A 14,698-nucleotide genomic window follows, 5' to 3' on the forward strand; every position below is an offset into this window, starting at 1 on the left:
GACGCTGACTGGTCCAGGACAGCCCGCAGTGACGCTGACCAGCCATTTCAGGGAAGGTCTTGATCTGGGGTGTGTGTGGGGTTTCCTCAGGGTCACATTACGATGCCACATTCTAGGCTGGGGGACGACACAGAGCATCGTCCCAGGCCAGTGGCACCCGCCGTCCCTTGCTGGTGATGCTAACCTGGACCAACTGCGAGGTCCTGTCCCGTGTCCACACTGAACTGACGCTTCCCCCCAACCAATTATTCAGCTAGCGGGAGAACGAGGGCCTGCCTGATTCCAGAAACTGACTCCTGCGTCTGCCTGCGGAGCGACTGTTTGCTGAGCACCTGCTAGACCTCCCTGCCCCCGAGGCTGGCCCAGGAGGGCCGAGGGAGGAGCGGGGCTGCAGCCCCTGTGGGGCCCCCACCCCGCACCCCGACACCCCACAGCCTGTCTCCCTGTCTTGTGACCTCTGCCCTGGCTTCCGCAGCCGTGCCTGCCACGGCCCCCACGCGGGGGTCCTTCCCCCGCCCACCACGGCACCTCTGAGGTGGCCCTTCCCTGCTGAGGACGGGACGGAGGCAAGGAACCGGCCTACAGATTCTACCATCCTGTTGTTTGGTTGGCTTCTCACAGATCTTTTATTTATTTATTTGGGGGGAGGGTCAGAGGGGGAAGCAGACCCCCCGCTGAGCAGGGAGCCCGACCCGGGGCTCGATCCCGGGGCCCTGAGATCGTGACCTGAGCGAGGCAGGGGCTTCACCGGCTGAGCCCCCAGGCGCCGCTACAAATTCCACCATCGGAACACAAATGCAAACAGGGTCCTACTTACCTGGAAATTAAGCGGCACCATTTACCAGTCATGGTTTATACAACATTTTTATACAAAACTGTGCGTGTTACATACAAAGGTACTTTGTTACACTTTTAATTATCCTAAGCAGAGCACTTAATGAAACATGTCTGAGTTTTCCTTCTTCTGTGTGTTAATTAAGGAAATTAATTTGCAGAGATAATTCTATGATTCACACACAGACTGAGAAAAATTAGCCGGCATTTCTAGAGCTAAAACAGCTTGTAAATACACATCATGAATACGCGGACGCCCGCCGCAAGTGGTGCCTAATTCCACCCACACGGACAAACTGACTCATGCTTCAGGCAGTTCAACAAATCCTTTTTAACACCTACAGGGCGCCCCAGCCTATGTTTGGGGCTGCAGGAGTTTCCAAAAGAGGCTGACATAGGAACCCCACTTTCAAAGAGGTCAGACAACGTGGTGGGATGTTGAAATGCACGGCATCATTTAAACCTTAACCAAAAAAAAAAAAAAAAAAGTCCTAGGACTAAGACCTTAGGTCGTCAGACATAACTGCATGCAGGACCACAGTTTTAAGTATGGGCATTTAATGAAACTAAAATTGCACATCTTGCTTCATTGTCACTTTTGTTGTATGTGTGTTTGCTCGGGGAAGGGAGGAACTAGGTTTGGGGTTTTTCTCCAATTCGTTTCTTCGGGCAGAGGGCTTGCCTGCGGACAGAGACCGAGACCGGGTGTTTATTTTGAAGACCTGGAGGCGGGACTGAGAAATGCCTGGTGTGGGCCTTGCCTCCTCCCTGTCCTTGCACACCCACCTCCTTGTGCAGCCGGGGCTGAGCAGAACCACTCACCTGTCATCACACCCACTGCCTGTAACACGTGACAGTTTCCACCTCCGGCTTCTCCCCACAGCAAGGCAATGTACGGATCAGGAAAGCAGGAGAGAGCCAGACCAGCAAGGGAGGCCGGGAAGGCAGGCTGCAGCCCAGGCTCACCCGTGATCCCCTGGGGGGGGTCCAGCGGCGAGGCCCCCCTGAGGACCTGCTTCCTGCTCTCTGCCCACGACAGACACGCACGCAAACACCACGCACAGACCACCTCCGGGCCTTTCCACCGGGAAGCCTTGGTCTTTCACACTTGTCCACAGAGCAACAAATGTCTGCCCACGTTTCACGTTTTCTTGATTTGTTGTTTTTAAATTCACTAGTTTTAGGGTTCTGCTACTTACCACCGTGCAGATACAAGATGTTGTCACCTGAGAACACAGGGCAGGAGGAAGACAACGACACCCTCGTCTTTCAATCTCCAGATCCTTAACTCTCAATGTGTTTAGGCAGATGCCCTCAAGAACTCACAAGCTCTAAGGAAGTAAAACTGCAAATCTATAAATATGCATCAACTTTTCGATCTTAACAACAGCTCCAAAAAAGTGGGTTGATTTGTCACAGGTGTGAAAGCGAACTTATCATCCAAATAAGATACTCAGGGCAAATCCATTTCTCCCACGATGATGCAAATAAATGGATACAGCAGAGGCCAGCCTGAGCGCTAAGGGACTGAAAGACGGGCCGGAAGCCGTGGCCCACGCCAGCTGCGCTGCCGGGGAGATTCTCCAGGTCTCCTGGAGCCTGTGAGAGCCCCCAGCCGCCCCGCCCCTTGCCGGAGGCTGGGAGGCCTGCAGTCGTCTCAGAGGCCTAACCTCCCTCCGGAGGGCTGCAGAGAGCCAGGCCTCCGTGGACGTCCCACGCTCGGGCCTGCGTCGGTGAGGGGAAGCCACCGGCTACGCCCGGGCACAGACGGGGACAAACTTGCAGGCTTGTGTGGCTTGTGTGAAGACAACAAACGCTGTTTTCCCAGAACAGCTGAGTAAGAACACGCTGTCCTGAGTGCAGTCGAGTGAAACGTTCCTTCCTGGTTCGCAGCCCTCACAGGAGGAAAGAACAAAGCTGCTGGCCTGGCCGCCAACGATCACAGCCCGGGGGTCACCCCCGTGTGCATTTACTGCTCCCGTCGCCGTCACTCTGACAGCCCGGAGACCCGCGGGGACCGAGAGCTGTCAGGATAACTGTCAGGATAACCGAGTTTGCTCTACGTGTTTAACACGGCAGGTTATTAAGATCGTACGGGTTTTACCAAGAGAAAGAACGCAGGCAGGCAGGAGAGCCGAGCTCGTCACACCAGCGCCACGCTGTGGGCACCTGTGCACCGCCTCGAGGTCCTGGGGACCCGGGACCCAGAAGCTTGCTCCGTCCGCCAGGGTCACGGACACCCTGAATGAGGCGGCCTCCATCAACAGCGACCGGGCTTCCTGCCTCGAAGCTGGGACACAGTCCGACAGGCACACGCACTTATCTGGAATCCACCAGGCAGGATTTTGCAACTCAGGATGGGCTCACAAAATCCCGGTGTGTCACCACCCTGCCCCCTAACCAGATTCCCAGGCCCCTCCCGTGGAGATCTGACCCCGCGGCCTGGGTGTGCCTGGGAAGCCCTCCTTGTTAACAAGCACCTGAGGAGATTCTTCAGCTCGGGCAAGTCTGGGGAGCACGGGACGGGCCCAGCGACACACCGTAACGCTCAGCTGTCTCGAAGGCCATTCCACCTTTAAATCCCACTCAGCAAGAGCGCCGATTGTGTCAGCGTATAAACGGTAACAATGATGCGTATCTGTCTTCCCCAAACCCCTCAAATCATAATACAACTTTGGTGATGCCCGTTTCAGAGAAAGGGTTTACGTGGCCTGTGCAGGGCGATGCACCCAGTGGGCAACGGGGACAGGCGCATGTTCAGGCTCCAACAGCAACACCGACCCATTCCTACCCTGCCTCCTCTTCCACGGCACGGATCCTGCTCCTGTTTCACAAGGGACAGCACTGGACTGAATCCCAAAAAGTCGTAACGGTCTAGGAAAACATTTCCAGACTATCGGTCCTTTCAGACTTCTGGCTCTGTGAAGACGCAGAGATCCACCGAGATCTCTAACAGGAGGTCTTCATCCCATGCTGCTCTCAGGGTCTTCCAGGGAGTTTGGATCTTGGCCTCCACACCTCTCCCCAGAAAGAATAAAACAGGCATCAGAGGCCAACGGACCGTCTAAGAAAAACTAGCAATTAGCTCAGAGGGAGTGCAAGGGGCTGTGGATTAGCCCCCAAATCTGAACCACACATCAGATGGAGAGCTAGGGGTCTACACTCGGTAGTAAAGAACCACCACCAAAAACAATGTGGTATTGAGACATTTCCACGGTTGCTTTCCTCTATCACGTCTAACCTAACACTGAATTCAAAAAGAAAAATCTAATGTTTCTACTTATCCTGCCTAAAAATAAGTCTAGCCAAGTCAGACGAACAGTGCAGCACCGAAACCTCCCCGGCGCCCACTTCTCTCCAGCCTCAGGTTAATTACGAGTCCGTCAAGTTTGAAAAGGATACGAACGAAGACCAGAACCCGAATCAAAGTCACGATTCCGTCAACGGGCACCTGTGGACGTCCTTCTAGATGCCAGGCACGGTTCTCGGTACTGCGGATACAACCGGACTCACGCGGGTTAAAACCCCTGCCCGAAGGAGCACCCGTCCTCCCGGAGGATCGGCACCTGAGCAAGGAGCACAAGCAGATGGTCGGCCCGCACGGTCTCCTGGTAAGGGGCACCCCCTGCGCGGCACAGCCCCCCTATATCCAGGGGAGCGTGTACCCAGCGGGGAGGACGGTGTCCAGCAGACACCCCGCCAACCAAACCGCAGATGCCCGTTTCCTCTCTGCCCAGACTGGGCCACCCCTCTCCCGGCCGCTCCGCGCCTCCCCCTGCGTCCTGTAGACGGGACCTTCCGTAGTCACCTCTGTCCCCACCTGAGCAACAAAAGGCCTTGTCATCACAAGCTTGGATGGCCGCAGAAGCTCCACACCCGTCTCCCCACGTCCTTTATGTTCCCAGCCCCACTGGGGAGCTGAGGTCTTCTTTGAAAAACACACGTGGATCGTATGGTGGCCTCCCACTGCTCTCTGGAATGAAATCCGGGCGGTCCATGTCCAGGTCCCGTGGGCCCAGCCCCGGCCACCTCTGAGCGTTCCCCGCCCCGTCCCAGAGCTCACCAGCCCCGTCAGCTTCTCTAACCAGCCCAGGTGCTTTCTGCCTCAGGGCCTCTGCCAGCGGCCCCCCAGCCTGCGGACACCTTCCCCTCCTGCGTCACACCTGCGGCTCAGTCACCGCCCGGGGCCTTGCCTGACCGGCCCTGCAGCCCGTGCAGGCGCACCTGCTCTCCCCCGCCCTCCCCTGGGTTAAAGCCCCACTCCCGCCATCCACGGAGCTCCGACCATGTCCGCGGTGTCCCCGACCACAGGGCCTCAAGGCGCTTGGGCACTTCACTGCCTTCGGAACAGCGGGGTTCGCAGCCGACTTGGGACCAGCCAGCCCTGCCCTCGGCTCCCCTGCGCTCCCCGCCCAAGACAGTCCCAAAGGGCCCTGGCACTGCAGGTTCTCAGTGTCGCCGTAGGGACACGGTCACCTGTAACCCGCGGCCCCCAGACTCTCCTCGGGAGCGGGGCAGTGAGCCGGAGGCACAGCAAGCCCTGGGGCAGGACGGCCCGGGAGCGGGATCCCTTAGGAGAATCCAGGATCCTGGAGCCACTGGTCTGGCGGGAAATACACGCCCCCCACAGGGCCCCCCCCCCCGGAGCTGCTCCCCACTGCGGCTCTTACCTGCCCGCCCCCGACCCAGCTGCACCCCCACCCCCCGGACTCCCGCCAGCGGCCTGGAAGGGCAGTCGCCTGCTCAGCCCGCGGAGCCCGCCGCCGCTGCAACGCAAGAACCACGGCGCCGCCGGGTCCCCAGGGCCCAGGGCCCAAGGCGGATCCCGGAGCCGGGCGCCCACAGGCCCAGAGCAACGAGCCCAGCACGAGGCGACGCGGCCGCCGGCCTTCCCAAGGGCGCTGGGCCACGACGAAAACCCTAAGCAGCTTCTGGAGAGGAGCCAAAGCCCAACCGAAGGGCCTGCGGCGTCCCCTCCCGCAGCCGCCCCGAGCCCGAGCCCCGAGCCCGCAGGGACCAGCCAGCTACGCCACCGGGCCACGCGGCGGCCGCCTGCTCCGTTCCCCACCGGGACTGGGCCCGGGCCACGGACCCCGGGACCCGAGCGGCTCTGCTGTGGACCCGACCCTCGGGCTCCCCAGCGGCCGGGCGGGCGCAGCGCTCCTCGAGAAACAGCCCTAAGGGGCCCCACGCCGCCCGCGGGGCTTCAACCCCGGAACGTGGGTCGCCCAGAGCCACCTGGGGGGGAGGGGAGGGGGAGCTGGGGGGCCGCTGTTCCTGCCAGGCGCTCAGACCCCGGCTCGGCCGCAGGCTGGATGGGGCAGCGCGGGGCCAGCAGGGCCCACGGCGGGTGACCCGCCACCCCGTGCGAGCCCCCAGCCCGGCCACTCAGCCAAGTGCCCCTGGACACCTCGGGCGGCAGCCATGCACATCCCCGAGGGTGTCGTGCGGCCACGCTGCTCCACTAAAGCCATCATCGGGTGCACCCGGGGGGGCTCAGCAGTTGAGCAGCTGCCTTCAGCTCAGGGCGTGACCCCGGGGTCCCGGGATCGAGTCCCACATCGGGCTCCCCGCATGGAGCCTGCTTCTCCCTCTGCCTGGGTCTCTGCCTCTCTCCCTGTGTCTCTCGTGAATAAGTAAATAAAATCTTAAAAAAAAAAAAAAAAAAAAAACACATAATCTGGGGACGCCTGGGTGGCTCAGTCAGTGGGGCATGCAGCTCTTGATCTCGGGGTTCTGAGTCCCAGCTCCATGCTGGGTGTAAAGAGTCCTTAAATAAATAAACTTAAAAAAAAAAAAGTCATTCATTCTGAGAAATTTTTTAAGTAAAAAAATCACATAAGAATGTACAGAAGAGCAGCTCAAATGTTTAAGGAGCTCAACAATCTAAGAGAAGCAGCCATTCTGCTGCCCACACTTGAGGACAGAGATGTAGGGGACCCAAGGGGTCCCCAGCGCCCCTGACAGGGATGGTGTCCCAGTGTCGGCACGGGGAACGCAGCCCGGGGGCTGGATCCCAGGGCTATGACCGAGCCTGCACGCCACACCGACCTCCCCGACGGGCTGGGGTCAGCAACCCCTCACCCGAATTGCAGCAAAACAGCAAATGAGACACAGGAAGTCACCCCTCTAGCACGGGAATGGCAGCAAGTAGACCCTAAGTTAACGCTTGCTCCCTTCCGTCGCGCTCTTGAAGAACCTCCTCTCTCTACCAACATCTCTCTTCCCTGTGATCAACCCTTCAAATTCTCCCTCCCCCGTTAACCACCCACCCTCTACTCTTAGTCCAGCAACTTGGTAGATCTCGCCTGTGGACACCTGCGGAAAAATACGTCCGAGGATGGCCACTGTGGCACCGCCTGTCACCTTCACAAGAAAGTACGGCCAACCAACTAGGACGCTCGGGCCAAGCTTTAAAAGCAGGTGCTAAAAAAGGAAAGAAGGTATAAAACTTTACATACGACCACCAAATGGATAAAATTCTCTAGGAATCACGTCTACTAGCTTCAGTGTCCAAATAGTTTACCAGCCGGGAAGGGCGGGGGAGGAAGGGGGGTGGGCGGGGTAATGGCCCAGGTCCACACCCTCACCCCCCCCCCCCGCCCCCGGGGTGGGCAGTGTATTAGCTCACGGGGCAAAAGAAGCTTCACAGACGGGATCCAGGGTCAGCCGGGGGCCTACCTCATCTGCGGGGCTCTGGTGTCGGGGACCCCTCCCTGGGCTTGCTGGCCGAGGAATGACGGCTCCCAGGCACGACGGAGGAGGAGGCCACGAACCCAGGAAAGCGGCAGAAGGTGGGCAGAGCCCAGAGCCTCGTGTGTCGATCTTAACGCTACGAGGCCCAGCCGGCTTCGGGTCCACGGGAGGGTAGGTACTGAGCGTGCAGCCGCAGCAGGAACACACAGGAGGGAAAAACGGGGTAAATGACTTAGCATTTTGTATCTTTTCAGATACTCTGAACATTTACTGTAAATGTGAGGCTTTCATTTTAACTCTTGTGTCAGCACAGAGGGAGAAAAGACAGTCTCTGCCCGGAGTCTGGGGCATGATTCCCTGTCCACAGAAGCTGTCGTGTTTCTCAATAAAATTGGAGAAAAGGGCAGCCCGGGTGGCTCAGCGGTTTAGCCCCTGCCTTCAGCTCAGGGCGTGATCCCAGGGTCCTGGGATGGAGTCCCGCATCGGGGTCCCCACGGGGAGCCTGTTTCTCCCTCTGCCTGTGTCTCTGCCTCTGTGTCTCTCATGAATAAATAAAATCTTAAAAAAAAAAATTGGAGAAAAAATTAAAGATAAAAAAAAAATAGCTTCCCACAGCACTCCACTCCTCCTGCCTCAAAGCCTCAGCTTTCTCGTTTCTGTACCAGACTCCATTCTACCCGTAAATCAAGGCTCCCGTCCAGTGTCATCCGGTGTCGCCCGGGGGCCCGGGCCTGGTCCCGAGGGCTCTCCAGGGTGGGGCTGGCGGGGCCGCACAGGGCCGGTGCAGCCTGGGGGATGGGGCGCCGCCTGCTAACGGGCAGGACACCTGGGTGATGACCAGGAAGGGCGTGATGTCTGGAGGGCACTAATCCCAAAGCAAGCTGGGAAGCTCCGGGGCGGGAAAGCCCGCCGTCATCCGACAGGCATCGCCGCTCCGTCTGCGTGGCCAGCAGGCCTGTACCTGCCAACCCCCCAAATCACAGCCAAGAGTTCAGTGCCTAGGTCTCCCTCCAAAATCAGCTTTTGACCTTGATCTACAAAGGCTGCTGATCAAGAGACGCTGCTTCGGAGCCGCAGTTTCCCATTTCCCACTGCAATCTTCCAGCTCTGGCTGCCGACGTTCGCGAGCTGTGTTGAGGTTGGACGACAGGCCGCTGCGCAGACATGAGCCCCCTCCTCCCACACTGAACGTGATGGGGCCTCCCTCCTGCAGCCCACAGGAGGCGGGCGGGGTTCACGGGGCAGCTGTCTCAGCGAGACCGAGCACGATGCAAAACCTCGTCTGCTCTGCTCAGGACATTTGTCATGGCGAAGGAGCCAAGAGAGGACACAGGGTGACACCTGATTAAATATTCAGGGAGTGAGGAGAGCCTCCGACTGCCCCCAACTGCCCAGCAGAAGCTCTTGTTTTAACCTCCATGGTCAACAAATTTTTAGGCATTTTTAACAGGGATGGGTGGTATTAACTGTTTTTAACTTTTGATTCTGAAATAATCTTAGACTCAAGTAGAGGCTGCCAAGAGAGTGGGGCTCCCGAGGCCTGAGGCGCACGCACAGCTCCTCAAGGCACCCCGACCTTCCGTAACCTCAGCAGGGTCATCGACAGCAGCAACCTGACGCCAGTACAGGCCCGCTACCCGAGTTGCAGCCCTCCTCCAGATTTCATTAGCTTTTACGTGTTCCTGGTCATTGTCATCTGTTTCTTTTTGCAGCAGCTCTAGGACATCTTATCACATGTACAGATTCAGAGCCACTACCACTGTCTGTTCCCTCCAAGCACATATTTTGAAAAGACTTTTCCGAGTTTTTACAACCATTATCTGCTGGGAGGCCTCGGAAAATGAGGACACCTCTCTGTGCCCTTTCTCTTGACCAAATTAGAAGTCAATTCTCTATTCTCAGGCTGCCACGTGCAAACCATTGTAGGTTTCAGGATGGGGGTGTCCCGTCACTTCGGGGTCACATACCGAGTCCGGGGACAGCAGTACTCCCTGCCTTTCAAACAACACGTGCACACGACGACAAACTGACCGGCACCATCTGTGAGGGACAAGTAAACTGTACGCGGAAAGTTCAGACACAAGCTGGTCTGGGCTGGCAGGTCCCTGGACCTCGGCCCATCCAGACTCAGTATCTGAGGCCTCGCTGCAGGAGCAAGGAATCTAAGTATCTGAGCTTCTGAGCACTTGGTCTGCGACCAACAAATTATTTTTAAATGTTTACTTATTCTAGAGAAAGTGAGACCACAAGTGGGGGAGGGCAGAGGAGAGGAGGAGAGAGCGAGAACCCCAAGCCAACTCCGTGCTGAGTGCGGAGCCCGACGCGGGGCTGGATCCAGGACCCTGAGATCACGACCTGTGCCAAATCAAGAGTCGGCCGCTACACCAACTGTGCACCCAGGCGGCCCCTAACCAACAAATTCTCACGGCGGAACACAAACACGCCTCCGGGCTCGGGGCCGGCCAGCCTTCCCGCGTGGAGGTCGGGGCCTGGCCCAGAACTGACATCTGGCCGCGGGCTTGGCCTGAGGCGCACGCACAGCCTCGGGAACTCCCTCCCCACCACCTCCAGCGGGTCTAACTCCACCACCCGAGGCCCTGCAGCGCGGAGGGTGCGGCTGTCGCCGAGGCTCTGTGCCACCCAGGGGGAGCGGGGCCGTGGGCACCCACCTCGGCTGCCGGTGGCTGGCAGGACGCTCTCCTCGAGCGCGAGGGCTCACAGCCACCCAGCCCGCCGTGTCCTCACCGAGCGGCCACGTCCCCAGTGCGTGTTCCCGTGTCTCCCCAGCCCCACGGTCACCCGAGCAGCCCCGGATCCGCAGCCAGCTCCCGGCCCCGAGCAGGCGGTCAGGAGCCATCAGGCGGACGCGAGGGCACGGCCGTCGGGCCACAGCGCGCACGGGGAGGGGGGGCTTGGGCAGGGCCCGCAGGAAGGGTGCTCGGACCCCGCGCCGGCCAGCTCCCCGCAGCAGGGCGCCCCGCTGGCACACACACGAGGGGGGGCCGGGCAGCTCCAGGCCCAAGGACCTTCGACAACGACAAGGACACCGGGAAGAAGGGGCGCGAAGGGCCCGCTCGCCGCCCGCACCTCTGCTCCCTCCAGGGCCCTCCCGTCTCCCAGCCCCAGAGCCCTGTGTGCAGGCGGCCTCGGGGGCCAGCGACAGGGGCAGCCCCGGGGCCGCGAACAGCTGGGGACACCCGTGAGCCCCTGCTCTTGGCCCTGGACAGCCGGGCCTCTTCCACAGGAATGGGTGGGTGTTTAGTGATTAATGGACGAACCCCCCAATCAAAACGCTAATTCTCTGCGATCTTCATTGTACTGCAATGACCTGAAAGTATCAGAAAATTACCCCAGCCCCTACTTTCAAAACCACCGGCTGTTGCAGTGAATCAGTACACGGCTCGTGACCCCAGCCAGCACCTGCACGCCTGCTGCCCGCTGGCAGGCCGGGGGCACAGCGGTCACGGCCGTGAAGCCCCTGAAGAGGGGAGGGCCCGGCAGCCAGACCCACATCTCTCCTTCTGGAAGGCCCGGTGAACCCCCGGAGCAGCTGGCGTGGGGTGGACAAGCACCAGGTAATAATGGTCCGAAAAATATTCAAAACCTAACAGGAACACCCTTCCACCAGCCACCCTCTGGCCCCCAAAGCACCCGCCCAGGTGTGGCTCCCAGACAAGTGCACCAGGCTCCAGAATTATCTCCCTTGCTTTTCCTCTATCCCCCCACCCCCCATCCCAAACCCACACTCCCCGTCCCGGGCAGTTCACTTGGCCAACGGACAATCTGGGGCGTCAGAGCCACAACACTGCACCCGCCCCGGAGGCCTGGGGAACAGTTCAAGATCACACAGTCAGATGTAAACGTATCTCCCAAGTTCTCACTCACCCAAAAGGTTATTACGACAATTGACTTAAAGACGAGGACCGTGCGACGGATGCATTAGATGCGGTCGTCAGTGAGATCGATACTGAGCCTTGCATGAAGCTCAACATTAAGCCACATAAACCCCAACTGTTTTACTCTATTTATTCACATCTTTTACAAATATCAGCTCTTTAGCACAAATGTTCCTAATTGCCCTTTTACATCAGAAACTGGAACCGGGTTATTCTCGGGCCACGGAACTCCGCCAGTTGGCAGGATGACCCAGAGGAAACGTCACGCCCCCTGTATTGTCAAACCCATAAAGAAGAACTATGAATCAAAGCTGGTCTGGATCTCATTTCAATTCCAAATTTCCTCCTACCCAAGGAAAGGAAGCATATTGTTAAGTTCAAAAGACCCAAACAAGATATCAAAAAGCTGCCTGTGAGCAGCAAACAAAAGATAGCTTATATAATTTATCTACAAATGCCAAAAATGCAAGTCGCTGCAGCTATGCCTCTGCCTACACACCGCTGTGCGCTGTCGTAGGTATTTCTAACAGATTCCATCTAAGCGAAATGCCCACCTCCCTGGCAAGGAGCAGGGAACCAACGCTTTGGTGATGACCTACTATGTGCATCGAACTTTGCTAGAATAAGAACCTGAGCGCGCTAAACACCCCTTGGTATCCATTCTCCCTTTCTTTCTTAGTAACGGGACCCCTAGCATAAGACCCATAGTTCCCAGTGTCTTCTGGGGCTAGGAGTGGCGGTGGGGCGACGGTGCCAGCCCTGAAGGTCCCCAAGTGGGGAGACACCCACAGCCCTCTTAGGTCATCCATGAGGCCAAAACTATTTTAATTATAGCTCCAAGATATGATTTGCCTCTTCCCCGCTCCCTGCGCCCTGAGCACACGGGCGCGTCTTCAGAGGCTACGTGACATCTGATGCCACAACAGCCTGTAGACAGAGGCTCACGTGAGGATCCAGCTGTCTCCTATTAAGGCAGAATTTGAGAGATTCACAGAATGTAAAGCAGTGCCAGTCTTCTCACTGCTAGTTAAAAATTTTATTTCCCTCCCCCCCAAAAGTAATTCATGCTAACCTATAATGGTTCATTATTTGTAACTGAATTGTTTTTTTTTTAATTTAAATATAAATCTAACTTAAGTGGGGTTTAAAATAACACAAATCATTTTATAGTTCTGGAGGTCAGAAGCCTAAAAACGAGTCTTATGGGGCCGGAATGAAGGCGTTGGCAGGGCTGAGTTCCTCCTGAAGCTCCAGGAGAAAAGCAGGCCCCCTTTTCGAGAGACGGCCCTGCTCCTTGGCTCAAGCTCCCTCCCTTCCAGCGGTGGCATGACTTCCGTCTCTGCTTCCGTCCTAACTCCATCTCTGGCTCTGACCCTCCTGCCTCTCCGGAGAAGGGCCCCTGTGATGACCTGGTGACCCCAGATGGTTCAGGATCCTCTCCCCATCTCAAGAGCTTCAGCTCACGCACAGGAGTTGTCTCTTTCGCCTCATAACGTGATCTGTCCACGGGTTCTGGGTTCTGGGCATTAGCGTGGGGACATCTCTGGGGGCTGTTTTCCCGTCTACCATAAAATGCAAGATACAAGCCACAGAAGCAAAGCACTTTGGGGTACTCAACAATTTTTAACAGTAGAAAGGGTTTCTTAAGAGCAAAACATCTGAGAACGACTGCTCCAGCACATGAACCAATGAAGGCAGTTATTAGGTGGGCAAATAAAACCCAGAAGAGCCAAGTAATTACCCAAGGTCACACAGACCAGGAACAGAACTTCAGCGTGACCACAGGCTGTCTGGCGACCAATGAACCCAGTGTGACTCCCTCTACACCACGCTGCCAACCCTGACTGGGCATCTCCACAGGCAGCAAGTAAAAGGTATAACGACGAGCGTTCCGTGTGAACCTGCCGAGCAGGATGGAGGTCAAGTTGGACAAGAAGGTGCTAAAAATAAGCCTGCTTCTCAAAACCTTCTTTAGAAATAGACAAGTTCCTTACCTCGTGCAGGAAAGGAGGAACGTGAATGGCCAAGCATCCCCATGCTGAGTCAGCGGAGAAGCCCATCGTTCCTGGTCTACACAAGCCCGATTACAACCCAGGTTGCGAGACGCAGAGCACGTGCCGCCATGCACTGCTCTGGGTCACACGACGGGGCCTGGTGAGCACTCAGATTTACGGTCACTCACCTTGACAGCGACTGTGAAGCCCCAGCTCACACGCTCACTGGGGAGGACATGTGAGAGACCCGTACTTGGGCTGTCTCTCTGCATCACTCTGATGGGTCCAGAGTCAGGACATCCCTACAAGAAACTGCATTCTGGTGAACTGGGTTAAAATCATGCTAGTGATCCGAATCTCAGGCTTCAACGGGACACACATTCACAGTGAATGAAGAGAATGGGGATGTCCAAAGGGCCTGTGGCCACTCTCCCCAATCACTGTCCTGACCCAAGAGCAACGGAATGGGGGATTGGACTCCTCTGCCCACGCTCAGGCAGTGGGCGTTCGTGCACAGTGGCCCTTGGCCCCAGAGGCTGAGCAGGGCTTCCTTGGGATGCACTGGCCACCCCCGGCAAGCTTCTCCAGCTCTTCATCTCCCGCCCAGCTCCCCCAGAGAAGCTTCCGGAGAGCCCAGCGAACCAAACCACTTGGAAAGCGAAAGCCTTCCATAGTGCCTGAACTGACAGCCAACGATAATCCAAAACATGAGGACAAAGACTAAGCAACTGCTGTCCAAGGGATGAAAAGCCGCAGAACCATGACGCCGCTAGTTTCCAAGGCAAGGTACTGAGCCAGTAGTAACAGGCGATCCTCCAGACAAGGGCTCGGCGTTTCCCGGGGATGTTTTCAGGGCCTGCCGTTTTTATGATTACCCTGCGATTACAAAAATCCTCCCTGTAACCCACAAAGCACAAAGACCGTGCAGTGTGGACATACTTCCCACTGCGCTTCCGCCACCGAGCCGTAACCCACACACACTGGTCAGTGCGCTTGCCCACAGGTGGCTACTCTGCTGCAGAATGAATAAAAACTATTAAATCAGCAACCTTGGCTGGCATCCACTTCGAAACAAAATGTGTTTTCATGTGCCAATGCCCAAGGCAACTTGACATTTTACAGATCAAAGACTTCACGCTGTTTTCTATGCCTGTGAAGGGGACACGCAGGGTGGACAGCGGGTTTGTGCAGGCTACGCCCCTAGTTCACAAAGTAAACACCCATCCTCTGCACCCCACGTGAGGAGGGCACCCGCAGGCGAGATCCATCACTGAATCT

The 14,698-nt window shown here is 57.3% G+C and overlaps 1 protein-coding gene across 6 annotated transcripts in view; it reads right to left on the minus strand.

Moving 5' to 3' along the window:
- Window positions 1–14,698, minus strand: part of SGMS1 (sphingomyelin synthase 1) — a 251,242-nt gene that overhangs the window by 164,830 nt on the left and 71,714 nt on the right. The gene's annotated exons all lie outside the window — the stretch shown is intronic.

The sequence above is a fragment of the Canis lupus genome, chromosome 26 (genome assembly GCF_003254725.2).
Source record: "Canis lupus dingo isolate Sandy chromosome 26, ASM325472v2, whole genome shotgun sequence".
In the NCBI taxonomy this organism is placed as follows: Eukaryota; Metazoa; Chordata; class Mammalia; order Carnivora; family Canidae; genus Canis; species Canis lupus.